General features: G+C 39.1%; 1 pseudogene; it reads left to right on the forward strand.

The window, feature by feature from the left end:
- The first annotated feature begins 6,019 nt into the window (after window positions 1–6,019).
- On the forward strand, window positions 6,020–11,602 carry LOC144557169 (uncharacterized; annotated as a pseudogene).
- The last annotated feature ends 1,889 nt before the right edge of the window (window positions 11,603–13,491 follow it).

A 13,491-nucleotide genomic window follows, 5' to 3' on the forward strand; every position in this document is an offset into this window, starting at 1 on the left:
CACCAACGGATAATACTAATACAATAATTAGTTTTATTATATTTTACAAATTAAACATCAAAAACTCATTCATTTCACATTATGTAATTGCATTTCTAATAAAAAAATAAAAATAAATGTGCAATCAATTCCAACTAAATTGTTTTTATAAAGGAAGAAAATTAAAAAATACAAATATATTTTTAGGTGGGTTGGAAATTGAATTGAATATATATTTAGATTTTATAATTACCCTATAGGATAACGGGTACGAAATAGTCATTACTCCCTTATCTATTTGGTTAACGGAAAAAAAATTATCCATACCCATACTTATACCCAATAAGCTAACGAAAAAAAACCTTATCAATACCCACCTTATCGAATAGGATACGGGTTGGATAAACGGCTAAAAAGGTATCATTGACACCCCTAGGCACATTAGTTTTTCTATTTATTTTTTTTCTTTTTTGAAAAACAGGCAACCTAAATTTGTCATTTCCAGTACATATTTGAGCACAATTTTGCTTTAGTTATTTTCATTTTGCAAATGTATTGATAGGATCTCTTTTGTTACCAGTATGCCATGTATTGTACCTACTATCTAAGCTAATATATCAAGTGGGTTACAGTAAAACGTATGAGTTAATTCATTTTCAAATTTGTGATTCAGTTCAACGAATTGAAGATGAGTAATCCGGTCACAGGTCCCGCAATAAGCCCAAAACCTTGTCGGTATTGGTTAAATGGAGGTTGCCACAATAAGTATTGTCCCTTTCTTCACCAGGTATCTCTCTCTACAAATTTCAATCATGTTATTTACTCAAATTAGTCCTGGGCTGGTAATACTGGTATTAGTACCATATTAGAATGTGGTACAATTTTACGCTCCACTTTATTATTACAGCTCTCATTGTACACAGTATAAAAGAAAATAATAATTAGCAACAAAACTCAATATCAGGTTAAATCTTAATCTACTCCCTATGTAGATAGTGGGGTTCTGGTACGTACAACTGTTGTATACAGTATATATACTGTTGAAGGTTTTATTTAAGATACTGAAATCATGTGTTTTCCACAGCCTCATGGCAAAGACAAGTCAAGTAGACCCTGCTATTACTTCCTAAGTGGTTACTGTGCTAGAGGAACTAACTGTAATTTCATGCATGCGCCACCTTCATCATCACAAGAACAGCCACAAAAGAACTCGGCCCTGCCTCGTCCCATAAACCCTGAACACAACGCACAACCACCTCAGGAACAAAATAACAGTCCTAGCTCCTCTGAGGAGTCCTCAGACTCAGATGCTTCGTTCGATATTATTTTGGGTGATAATCCAAGTTATTTCTTGGAAAGAGCCGTCTGGTACGGTTCATCCAACTACTTGACAAGTCAAATCCAGATGGAATGGTATGGAAGGCCAGAGTATCACAATTCATATGAGAGGACTTTTGACAGACCCAGTCTATCCGGTCGGAAAAGACCACTGGAGCAGGAAGCAGAAAGCAAAATCAGATGGACAGATGTCAGTCCTGTGAAGGTTCCATGCACCGAGACGCATGTGGCCCATGATGAGGGTCAAAATGGTCATAGCTCTTCTGGAGGTAATCTGAGATCAAGGCTACGTGGCAGGATAAGGTTCCCTGAAACAAGCACATCTGCAACTGCATCTCACAGTATGGAAAAGAGAGATTCACCTAACGGCTATCCGGTGCAGCACACAAAGCTGGTTCACAGCAGACGCAACCGTGAAAGTGAAATCAATGCATCAGATTTCGCCGCTCCAAAAAGTTTGGCTAAGTTGAAGAGAGCAAAAATTGTTAGAGAGCAAAACAATAATTCTAGTTTTGGAAGAGGAAAATAAAAAAGTGACGCCATCAGGTGGAGATAAGTAGATGCTGCATCAAAGGAAAATTAGTTTTTCATTTGTTCCATTTATTGTTATTTTTCTTCAGTTGCTATCTTTGTAAATTGTAATTCAGTTTATATCGGTGACCATTGATGTAATATATGAAACATTGTATCGATAAATGTAATAAACTTTGTGCAAATAGGCTAAATATAATGACCATTGATGCATAATATTGAAAAGTTTCTCATAGATATTTGAAGTTATAAGACTTGAAACCAGTTCAGCCTTTCAGGGCAATGTAATTTGATAATTTGATAATTTCACCAAACACAAAGGCTAAGTTTACAAGACAGACTTTGTTCCAATCCAAGCAACAAAAAAGAGTACAGAAAATCAGAAGTACAATTAAGAGGCTTCTGTCCCTCAAAATCTGAGCAAGTACAATTATGTTTTGGCTCCATGCCAATGCCAATTGTGGTACCTTTTTTATAACTCGAACCTATTTGCCTTCCACAGTGGCATCGCCTTCAAACTCGCTCTGTAAAAGTGGTCCATTTTATAAGTTTTTGGTTTTAGTTGTCTCCAATACTTTAAAATAGTTTTATAAATGTAATGCCTAATTTCTATGGACGCAACTATATATAATCAAATTTTTTAGCACACTCAATGTTTATCACAAGCGTAGAACTCCATGGCCAACACTCAATAATTTTTAGTGCTTCCTAAAAGATTCTAATTTATTATTTTAATATAACAGTGAAAAACTACCGTAAAATTTTGTCACAAATATATATATAGCATTTTGCTGTTAAGTCTCACAAAAACATGAATCATTATAAATAATTCACGAGACTACTGTGTTTCAACTAAAATAAACATTAAGCAATTGTGAAATCCGTAACCAGGCCACTTTGTTGTGAAACAATTAATGCCTCTTTTTTTTTAAATATATCCTTATTTCTTAAAAAACATACGTTGTGCTAGTTTTTAATCTCTGAAGTGCGTATAGAACATCTGACGCAAGTAAATACAAAAAAAATCCATTAGGAAAATTCCGCTGCCACGAATTTTTGAATTGTTATTAGTTTTTTCACCAACTATTTGATAGTAATTTAGTAATCGTACATGTTTTTTTTTTTGTAAATAGTCAAATTTTAGCTGTTTTTAATGCATTACGAATCAAATTTCATTTTGACTGAAATTTTAATAGTACGTCATAACTTAACAGTACAATTTTGAACATTATCAGTGAAAATTAAGTATAGATATTTGGTTCTATGTGAAACTACAACATTATTATAATGAGATTGGTATATAAATGAATAGTTGACATACTATTAATTGTTTGTATTTGGACAAATCAATGTATCATACATATTCCAGTAATACTATAAAACTCGTTTTAATTTGTTAATCAAAAGCTACACAACAACTCGTTTTTGTTCACCAAAAGCTATCAAAAATCGATAAAAGAAGGTAATCAGTTAGGAAATATTGCGCTTAATTTATTATATATATAGACATCGGCACTTAATTTGAAGCAAACACAATAAAATATTAACACCGTAAATTTATTCCTATCCAACGACAAATTTTAGAAAATTATTCCATCAAACATGAAGTTTTATTCTCCTTTAATTGTTATCTTGCTTCTTGTGTTGTTTGTTTCTCTTCCACATTTCAACAATGCTTCTTTTTTATCTGATGCCTGTAGTAAAGCAGTAGCCAATGATATAAATATAAATCGTGATTTCTGCTTGACATCCTTACAAGCCGATCCAAAGAGCGCATCAGCCAACTTAACCGGTCTTTTTCATATCAGCATAAACCTTGCTATTAAAAATACGACAAGAGCCGTATCACATATAAGATATCTACTTTCGAACTCAGCATATGCTCATCTCAAGGACGACCTCAGCTTCTGCCAAGATCAGTATACTAAAGCAATCGGTTATCTATATGATGCTACCAAGCAAATAAGTTTGTCAAGCAATGATGATCATACTAATTAATGTCGATAGGACAATTAGTGCGTCTTTGACTTCAATGGACGACTGCCAGGATGAAAGCAGTAACCAGTCGATTTTGTCCTGATTTTGTCCAAATTCTGATTCCGTCAAATATTGAAAATACATCTAATGTCAATAGGCAAACTCCATCTCAAATAGAGACTCAGCATGATGTAGAGAACACAAATAGACCTGAATCTGACTCAAATCCTGACATTGCCATGAGTGATAAATGTTGTTGGCCACGAGCCTGTGGGAGATTTAGAAGTTGGCAATGATGTTCCTTCTCCTGTTGATGATCAAGTTGTAAAATTTTTTCAAAGAAATATAAAACCTGCGCCAACTAGGAGATCTACTAGAGAGAAAAGATCTACAATATCGAAAGATTTTGTTTATCTTAAAGAACATGAGTTTGACATTGGCATATTTGAAAATGATCCTGTAAATATCAAATAAGCTATGGAAAGCTCTAACTCTCAAAAGTGGAATGATGCAATGAATGAAGAGATGAAATCCATGTATGACAATGATGTTTGGGATATTGTTCCATTGCTGATAAGCCAAAATGATATATGTTGAAACATAGGGTTTGTTGTGTAAATTAAACCGAGTTTTGTTGAAATTAGAATTTAATTAGGTTATAAATGTTTAAAAGTTCAAGTTACTGCCCTAGTTGTGTTTATTTTGTAGGCAATCAAGTGTTTGGAGCTTAACGGAGCAAGACGAGCTATCTGGAGCAAGAAAGCACAAATCTGGCGAATTTTCACCTTTATTGCGGACCGCAATTATTTTATTGCGGGCCGCAACCAACTAGTCAGAACTGATTTGCAGAACAGAAAATTTTTATTATTATTGCGGCCCGCAATGGAAGTTATTGCGGCCCGCAATAAACAGTTCCAGAGCGAGATTTTTGCTATTATTAGTTGTTTTTATTTCTGAAAAAAGGATATAACTGTTGGAGGGACGAATTTTAGACATTAGAAAGGGAGAAAAGCACAGGAGAATAAGGAGAAAGAGGAGAGACAAAAGAAGGGAGAAGAAGATAGCGAATTCTTCGAGCGGTTACATTGATTTCTTTCTCTTAGAACTCTTTTACTTGTTTATCTTCTTGTGTGCTGCAGCCATGGTTGGCTAAGGTTATTTCTAGGGTTGATTAGGGTTAGAACTTGAAACTTATGTCATGGATTAGTTGATTTTATATTATATTTACTTGTTCCTTGGTATGATCTTTTCTTTATATTACTTGTTTGTGATGACTTAAGCGAAATTGCATGAAACCCTAGGATTCGGTATTTACAATTGAGAAATTGAATATTTAGTCCTGACCATAAAGAAAAGAGTATTTGATAGGCTAAATACCGAGAGGCGACGCTCATCTTATACGGGCTTAACCCGATAGGTTAGAAAATTGTACCAAGTACCGAGAGGTGACGAATAACTTTCTATACCAATTGGGACAGTTAAAGACTTAATAACTTTGGGTTAGTGTAACCAAGTACCGAGAGGTGACATTTATACTAATTTAAAGACGGTATTAACATAGAAATATCACTTTATACCGATAACATTAAACTGTGCCTTCATATTTATAAGAACAACCTTAATAAATCAATTAATCGTGACATTAGTGGATAGGAACCCTAATAGACCCTAATTTCTCATTCTTGCTTTAAAACCACATTTAGACCTAGAATTTAGTTAATTCAATTTGATCAGCAACAAACCAAACCATCATAGAAAACAAACAAATTCCTTTATTTCCTTTTACTAAATTAAATTAGTTAGGTTAGGTTTAATATTCCGAATTGTCCCTGTGGAGACGATCCCTAAATACTACTTGACAAGGTTGTACACTTGCAACCGAATTGAGGGTAAATTAGGATTTATTACTTGTGTAGTAGTAAAATTCACATCAAGTTTTTGGCGCCGTTGCCGGGGACAACGGTGAATATTATTTCGGACCTAAGTAATTTAGTTAGTAATTGTTTTTAATTTTCTTTTATTTCCTTTCTCTTTTGATTTAGGTTGAAATCTGGCAGAGGAACCTCCTACTCCGGACGCCACAGATTTGGTAGAGTGGTTTTCGAGGAGAGGATCAACTCATCTTTTTTACCAGAGAAGAAACAAGCACCCGACAAGGGGACCTTTCTTTCCCTTGAATCCACGCCGGTTAGACATGTCGTCCGGCAATGATGATGCTAGGTTTCAAAACCTCCAAAGAGAAAGGGATCGGATGGCAAATGAACTCCAACGGTTGAGGGCAGCTAACCAAGAGAGAGAAAATCTTGAAGCAGCCGATGCCAACCGCCCTTTGAGGGACTTTACTGCGCCTAGGGCTGAGGAAATCCACCTGGGGTACACTGCACCTACTATCAATGCTGAGGAATACCAAATTCCTCCTGCATGGGTTAGCATGGTGCAGCGAAATCTTTTCCATGGTCTGCCTCATGAAGATGCCACACAACACTTAGCCAACTTTGAAGAAATCTGCAGTACAATCAAGGTACAAACTGTTTCTCCTGATGACCTTAAAGTGATGGCTTTCACTTTTTCTCTTGCAGATAAGGCTAAGGGGTGGATAAGGGGACAACGGCCCGAGAACATGAACACTTGGCCTAAGGTGGCGAATGCTTTCCTCAACAAGTTCTTTCCACCATCCAAAACTAACTCCTTGCGCCATCAAATCCACAATTTCCGACAAAGAGGGGATGAAACCATGAGCGAAGCATGGGAGAGGTTCCAAGAGCTGCAGAGGTGCTGCCCTCACCATGGAATTGAAGGATGGAACCTGTTGCAAATCTTCTACAACAGTCTTCTGCCACAAGACAAGGGTATGCTAGACGCAGCCGCTGGAGGTAGTCTCATGAACAAAGGGGCTGTTGACGGATACAAGTTGGTTGATGACCTGGCTCTCAACCAAAGCCAATGGCACAACCCTAGGGAGACCCCGGTCATCCTGCAACGGGGAATGAAGGAGGTGAACTCGAATTCAAGGATGGCCGCAGAAATTGCCGCTTTAAATCGCAAGATTGATCAAATGAGCGTAAAATCGGTAAATTATCCTTCTTCTCTTCCTTGTTCAATTTGTGGTGGGACCGATCATTTAGCACTAAATTGTGGTATAGGGAATGAGGTTAGTCATGAGGAAGTTAATGCCATAAACCAAGGCAATTTCAAACCAAATAACAACCCTTACTCCAATACTTACAATCCCGGTTGGAGGAATCACCCAAAATTTTCGTGGAGACAAAATGACCAATCAACCCAAGGTAACTCAAACTTTAATCGGCCAAATCAAGGTTATGGTAACCAAGGGTATGGCTCTAATGCACCACCAAAGTCCAATCTCGAATTAATGATGGAGACTTTCATGGCAAGTCAAAATCAAAAATTCGATGAATTGACCAAAAAGGTAGACATGTTGGCAACCCAAAACAAAATGCTTGAAAACCAAGTTGCACAACAAGCTACCCAATCCTCCCGCCAACCGGGTTCCCTTCCACCAAAACCTGAGAACAATCCCAGGGATGTCAAGGCGGTTAGACACATGCTTCGCAGCGGTGCGCAATATGAGGATCCACCCATGCCAAAGCATGCCTATGTGCAGCCGCAAAGCGAAGAGACAAGGACCAATGATGAGCACATCTCCACACACGAGGACTCCGCCTCAAAGGAAGATACACCAATTGCACCAAGCGACCCTGCTGTTCAAGCGAATCCATCTCAAGATGAGCCACCAAAGGTAAGTGCACAGGTACCTCTCTACATACCCCCTCATAAATTTGCACCTTTTCCTGGTAGGCTTAAGAATGAGAGAACTGATAGGCAATTTGCTAAATTCCTTGAATTGTTGAAACAATTGCATGTAAACCTACCATTGACTGAGGTAATGACCCAAATGCCGATTTACACCAAATTTTTCAAGGATATCCTTTCGAATAGGCGTAAACTTGAAGAAGTCCAAATGGTGTCCCTAGACTCAAACGGTAGTGCCATGGTAATGAATGAATTGCCCAAAAAGTTGGATGATCCGGGTAAATTTTCCATACCATGTTCGATAGGAAATGTCCAATTCAAACGTGCACTATGTGATCTAGGAGCTAGTGTAAGTCTTATGCCAAAATCGGTTTATGATAGGTTGGGTGTAGGGGAACTTAAGCCAACTAGAATTTCTCTCCAATTGGCCGACCAATCGGTCAAGTTACCCCTAGGAGTGGTAGAGGACTTGCCAATTCAAATTGGTAAATTCTTTGTACCAATTGACTTTGTTGTGGTAGACATGGATGAGGATATCCATACACCACTTTTGTTGGGTAGACCATTTCTCAATACGGCAAAAGCTGTGATTTATGTTCATGATGGAATTATTACAATGAACATTGGTGAAGAAAAATTAACATTTGACATCAAAAGATCAATGAAATATCCATCTAATGATCAAAGTGTTTGTAGTGTTGAGATTCTTGACAGGTTGATAGATGAGGAACTCATAAACAGCTTGGAGAAGGGTTCTTTTGAATCTTGGATGGATCAGGAGTGCGAAAAATCTGACCAAACGAGTTCTGGACACCTTATTGCGGCCCGCAATGGATATTATTGCGGACCGCAGCCAATCCAGTCAGAGCAGGAAGAAATTTGAGAAATTATTGCGGCCCGCAATGGAAGTTATTGCGGCCCGCAACCAATCCAGACAGAGACCCTGCAGAATTCAGAAATTATTGCGGCCCGCAATAACCTTATTGCGGCCCGCAATAACCCTTCCCAGATTTACAAAAAGCCTATTCTGAGCCCAATTCTTCAGGTTTCAACTACCGAAACTCTTCCCAACTTTGCCAAACCCTCGAAGGACGCACCCAAGGTTGAACTTAAGCCATTACCTTCAACCCTTCGATACGAATACCTCGGTCCAAACCAAACCTATCCCGTTATTGTCAACGCATCCCTAAACCAAGACCAAACCTGACAACTTCTACAAATCTTGAGGATGCACCGAAAAGCCATTGGATACACCATTGATGACCTCAAAGGAATCAACCCTTCCATCTGCATGCACCGCATTCTAATGGAGGAAGGACACAAGCCAACCATTGAAGGACAGCGAAGATTGAACCCGAACCTTAGCGAGGTGGTGCGAAAGGAGATTCAGAAACTTCTTGATGCTGGCATCATCTATTCAATTTCCGACAGCAAATGGGTGAGCCCAATTCATGTGGTGCCAAAGAAGGGAGGGACAACCGTGATAGAAGGGGAGAATGGCGAACCGATTGCAACACGACTCGTGACGGGATGGCGCATGTGCATCGATTATCGAAAGCTCAACACCGGCACGCGCAAGGATCATTTCCCTCTTCCTTTCATTGATCAATTGCTTGAACGGTTAGCTAAGCACTCTTTCTTTTGTTATCTTGATGGTTATAGTGGATTTTTTCAAATACCAATTCACCCTGATAACCAAGAAAAGACAACTTTCACTTGTCCATACGGTACCTTTGCATACCGTAGGATGCCCTTTGGTTTGTGCAATGCACCTGCAACATTTCAAAGGGCTATGATGGGTATATTTTCTGACCTAATTGAGAAGTCTATGGAAGTTTTCATGGATGACTTTTCGGTTTATGGTACCACTTTTGATGGATGTTTGTTAAACCTATCTAAAGTCCTACAAAGATGTGAAGAGGTAAACCTTGTTTTGAATTGGGAGAAATGTCATTTTATGGTACAAGAGGGTGTTGTTTTAGGTCATGTGATTTCTGCTAAGGGTTTAGAGGTTGACCGTGCAAAGATTGAGGTAATTGAAAAATTACCTCCACCAACAAATGTTAAAGGGGTTAGAAGTATTTTAGGACACGCTGGGTTTTATAGAAGGTTCATCAAGGACTTTTCTAAAATTGCCAAGCCCTTGACCAATCTTTTGTTAAAAGATGCTCCATTTGATTTTACCCAAGAGTGTCTAGATGCTTTTAATAAGTTAAAGGAAGCATTGATCTCCGCTCCCATCCTGCAACCACCAAATTGGAACGAATCTTTCGAGATTATGTGTGATGCGAGCGATTACGCCATTGGAGCGGTGTTAGGGCAACGAATTGACAAAAAGCCGTGCGCCATTTACTATGCAAGCAAAGTTCTAGATGAGGCTCAAGTCAACTACACCACTACCGAAAAGGAGCTACTCGCGGTGGTCTTCGCCATCAACAAGTTTAGACCTTACCTAGTTGGTTCCAAGGTGATAGTCTACACGGATCATGCCGCGGTTCGCTATCTCCTCACGAAAAAGGATGCCAAACCTCGTCTCATTCGTTGGATTCTCTTACTCCAAGAGTTCGACCTGGAGATTAGAGACAAGAAGGGTACTGAGAACCTTGTTGCTGACCACCTTTCGCGCATCAAACCTGAACCAAATGAAGACTTACCCATTGATGACTCTTTTGCCGATGAGCAGCTCTACCAAGTGGGTAAAATCGAATACCCATGGTTCGCGGAGATTGCAAATTATCTTGCATGCGGAGTTCTACCACCCTATCTCACATACCAACAACGGAAGAAATTCTTTGCGGATACCAAGCACTATTTTTGGGATGATCCATATCTTTTCAAGCTTGGTGTTGATGGGATTCATAGGCGTTGCATTCCACAGGATGAGGTTCAATCAATTCTCCACCACTGTCATTCATCACCATATGGAGGACATGCCTCAACCAACAAGACCGCCGCCAAGGTCCTGCAAGCAGGTTTCTTTTGGCCAACCCTTTTTAAGGATACAAGGCAATTTGTTGTCTCTTGTGACAAATGCCAAAGGTTAGGAAGCATCACCAAGCGACATGAGATGCCTCAACAAAGCATCCTAGAAGTCGAATTGTTCGATGTGTGGGGGATTGATTTCATGGGGCCATTTCCGAGTTCATGCAACAACAAATACATCCTTGTAGCAGTGGATTATGTCTCCAAATGGGTAGAAGCAATACCAAGCCCAGGGGCCGATTCAAAGACCGTCAAACGCGTCTTCCAAAAGATAATCTTCCCAAGATTTGGTGTTCCACGGGTGGTGATTAGTGATGGAGGCTCCCACTTCATAAACCGCTCATTTCAAGCTCTCATGGAGAAATATGGTGTAAGGCACAAAGTCGCAACTCCGTACCATCCGCAAACAAGTGGCCAAGTTGAAGTGTCAAACCGAGAAATCAAGCACATCCTCCAAACTGCTGTAGGATTGTCCCGAAAAGACTGGAGTCTGAGGCTAGATGATGCACTTTGGGCATACCGCACGGCCTACAAGACACCAATTGGCATGACCCCTTTTAAGCTTGTCTATGGTAAGCCATGCCATTTGCCAGTCGAATTGGAGCATAGGGCATTCTGGGCTATCAAGTCCCTCAATTTCGACATGCACCAAGCCGGTCAAAAACGCATCCTCGACTTGCATGAACTTGAGGAGATCCGTCTCAACGCGTATGAGAATGCCAAAATCTACAAGGAGAAGACAAAACAATGGCATGACAAGCACATCATACGAAGGGAGTTTAAAATCGGTGATTATGTTTTATTGTTCAATTCACGTTTTAAACTCTTTGCAGGCAAACTCAAGTCCAAATGGAGTGGCCCATTTCAGGTGAAACGCGTGTTTGAACATGGGGCGGTAGAAATCTGGAGCGAACGAACTGGCGCATTTAAAGTAAATGGCCAGCGGCTCAAGGTGTACAATCATGGAGAACCGGTTGAAGGGAAGATTAACATCTCCCTTACCGATGCACAAATGAACTAAAAGAGGAGAATGGTCGAGCTCGAGACCCTAAAAGAGCGCTTCTTGGGAGGCAACCCAAGCACTTTACCTTTTTGCAATTTTAAATTTCGTATTTTTAAATTTTATTTGCATTTAGATAGGTTAATTTAGGTTTTTCAGAAGATTTCAGGCTCCTTTGCGGGCCGCAATACTTTAATTGCGGGCCGCAACCAAGCAGTCAGAGACTTCTGAAGGTTAGGCTTTAGTTTTTGAGTTAATTGCGGTCCGCAATAATTTTATTGCGGGCCGCAACCAAGCAGTCAGAGAGTCAGATATTTAAAAAAAAAAAAAAAAAAAAAAATCCATTGCGGCCCGCAATGACAGTTATTGCGGCCCGCAATGGAAGCCGAACAGACGCGAATTTGTGATAAAAGGGGGGGCCTTTCCGCAAATCTCTATCTCTCTCTCTCTGACCCTTTCCCCCACTTCTCTCTCTCCCGATCTCCCATTCTCTTCTCTCTTCTCTCTCTCTCTACCTTCTACTCTCTACACCCCTCCATCTCTCTAAATTTCTCTCTTCCCTCTCTCCCAACTCTCAATCTCCCTCTCCACCTCTCACTACACTGATGCGCGCAAAAGCGTATGCACAAAGTTTCAGTACAATGATGTACTTTTTAAACCTTTAACACACGTTTGATTTAAATTGCAAGTGCACAATTCTATCAAAGTAGTATTTGAGGTGTCGAACCGCAGGGAGTACGATAAAAACTTAGTTTAAACTTTAGTAATAAATTTCAGAAAATAAAATAAAGTAAAGTGCAATAAAAGTAAATTGGGGGGGTTTTGTTCTAACAATTCCTAAGGTTGGGTTCAATACCCAAAAGAAAGGAGTTTGAAACAATAATTGTAAATAAAAGTAAAAGAAAGGAATTGATTTGCTTTCAAGATTTAGAGATCTAGGGGTCTTTGGTCTACAATCCCTTGCTAACTCTATCTATTCGGTATTTGTTTGAATTCATGTATGATTTGATGAGGTTTCTAACCTAAAATGTTAAAAAGGGTCACGGTCGTGAATTAATAACGTGCCTAGATAACTTCAGACTTCACGGTCGTTCTTCACCCTAATTATCTAGACCCATTAAGCTCTTGTTAGCCTATATTGACTAATTACTTAATCAATATAGGTGTCCTAAGTAGGGGTTTGACTTCACGGTCGTTCTTCACCAAACCCTAACCCTTAATTTCTATAGTTCCGGTTATAGGTATCAAAGTACGGTCGCTTCTAACCTAAAACCTAAGATATTTGTGTTCATAATTTGGTACTCTCCTCTCATCCTAACTTCTTTGGATCTTTTGCCTAACAAACCGATTCCAAAGCGGGACTACAGCGATTTCAAGTACTAAACTATGTAATCAACACAAATGATAAATCACAGAAATTAACAATCAAATCCCATAAAACAATCATAATAAAAACAAATAACCGAATAAAATAGAATTAAACAAGTTCATTGCATTGACCTAAACCCCTAGAGAGAGATCTACTCCCTCATGGAGAGATCCATTACAAAAATTGGCAAAGTAAGAAGAAATGAAATAAAGGAAGTAATTACACCATTTGACAAATCAAAAACCTCTATCTTGCCGACTTCTTGCTCAGGAAACCCTTCTTCTCCTTGCTTGAAAGCTTTCCTTTTCTCCAGAATTTATCGCTAAGTATTGTGTATAGAGAGAGAATGAAAGAGGAAGGGATGATGTGTGGAGAGGGAGAGAATGAGATGAGGATGGATGGGAAGAGATGCTAAATGGAGAATGAACACCCTCTTTTATAGCCAATGATCATGCCCAATTAAGAGGCTAGGAAGTGGAGTTAGTGGGTGCTATATTTGGATTGTTTCTCAGGATGCCTTGTCCATGTTTTGCTGTAAAAA

The sequence above is a fragment of the Carex rostrata genome, chromosome 7 (genome assembly GCF_964058835.1).
Source record: "Carex rostrata chromosome 7, lpCarRost1.2, whole genome shotgun sequence".
Taxonomy (NCBI): Eukaryota; Viridiplantae; Streptophyta; class Magnoliopsida; order Poales; family Cyperaceae; genus Carex; species Carex rostrata.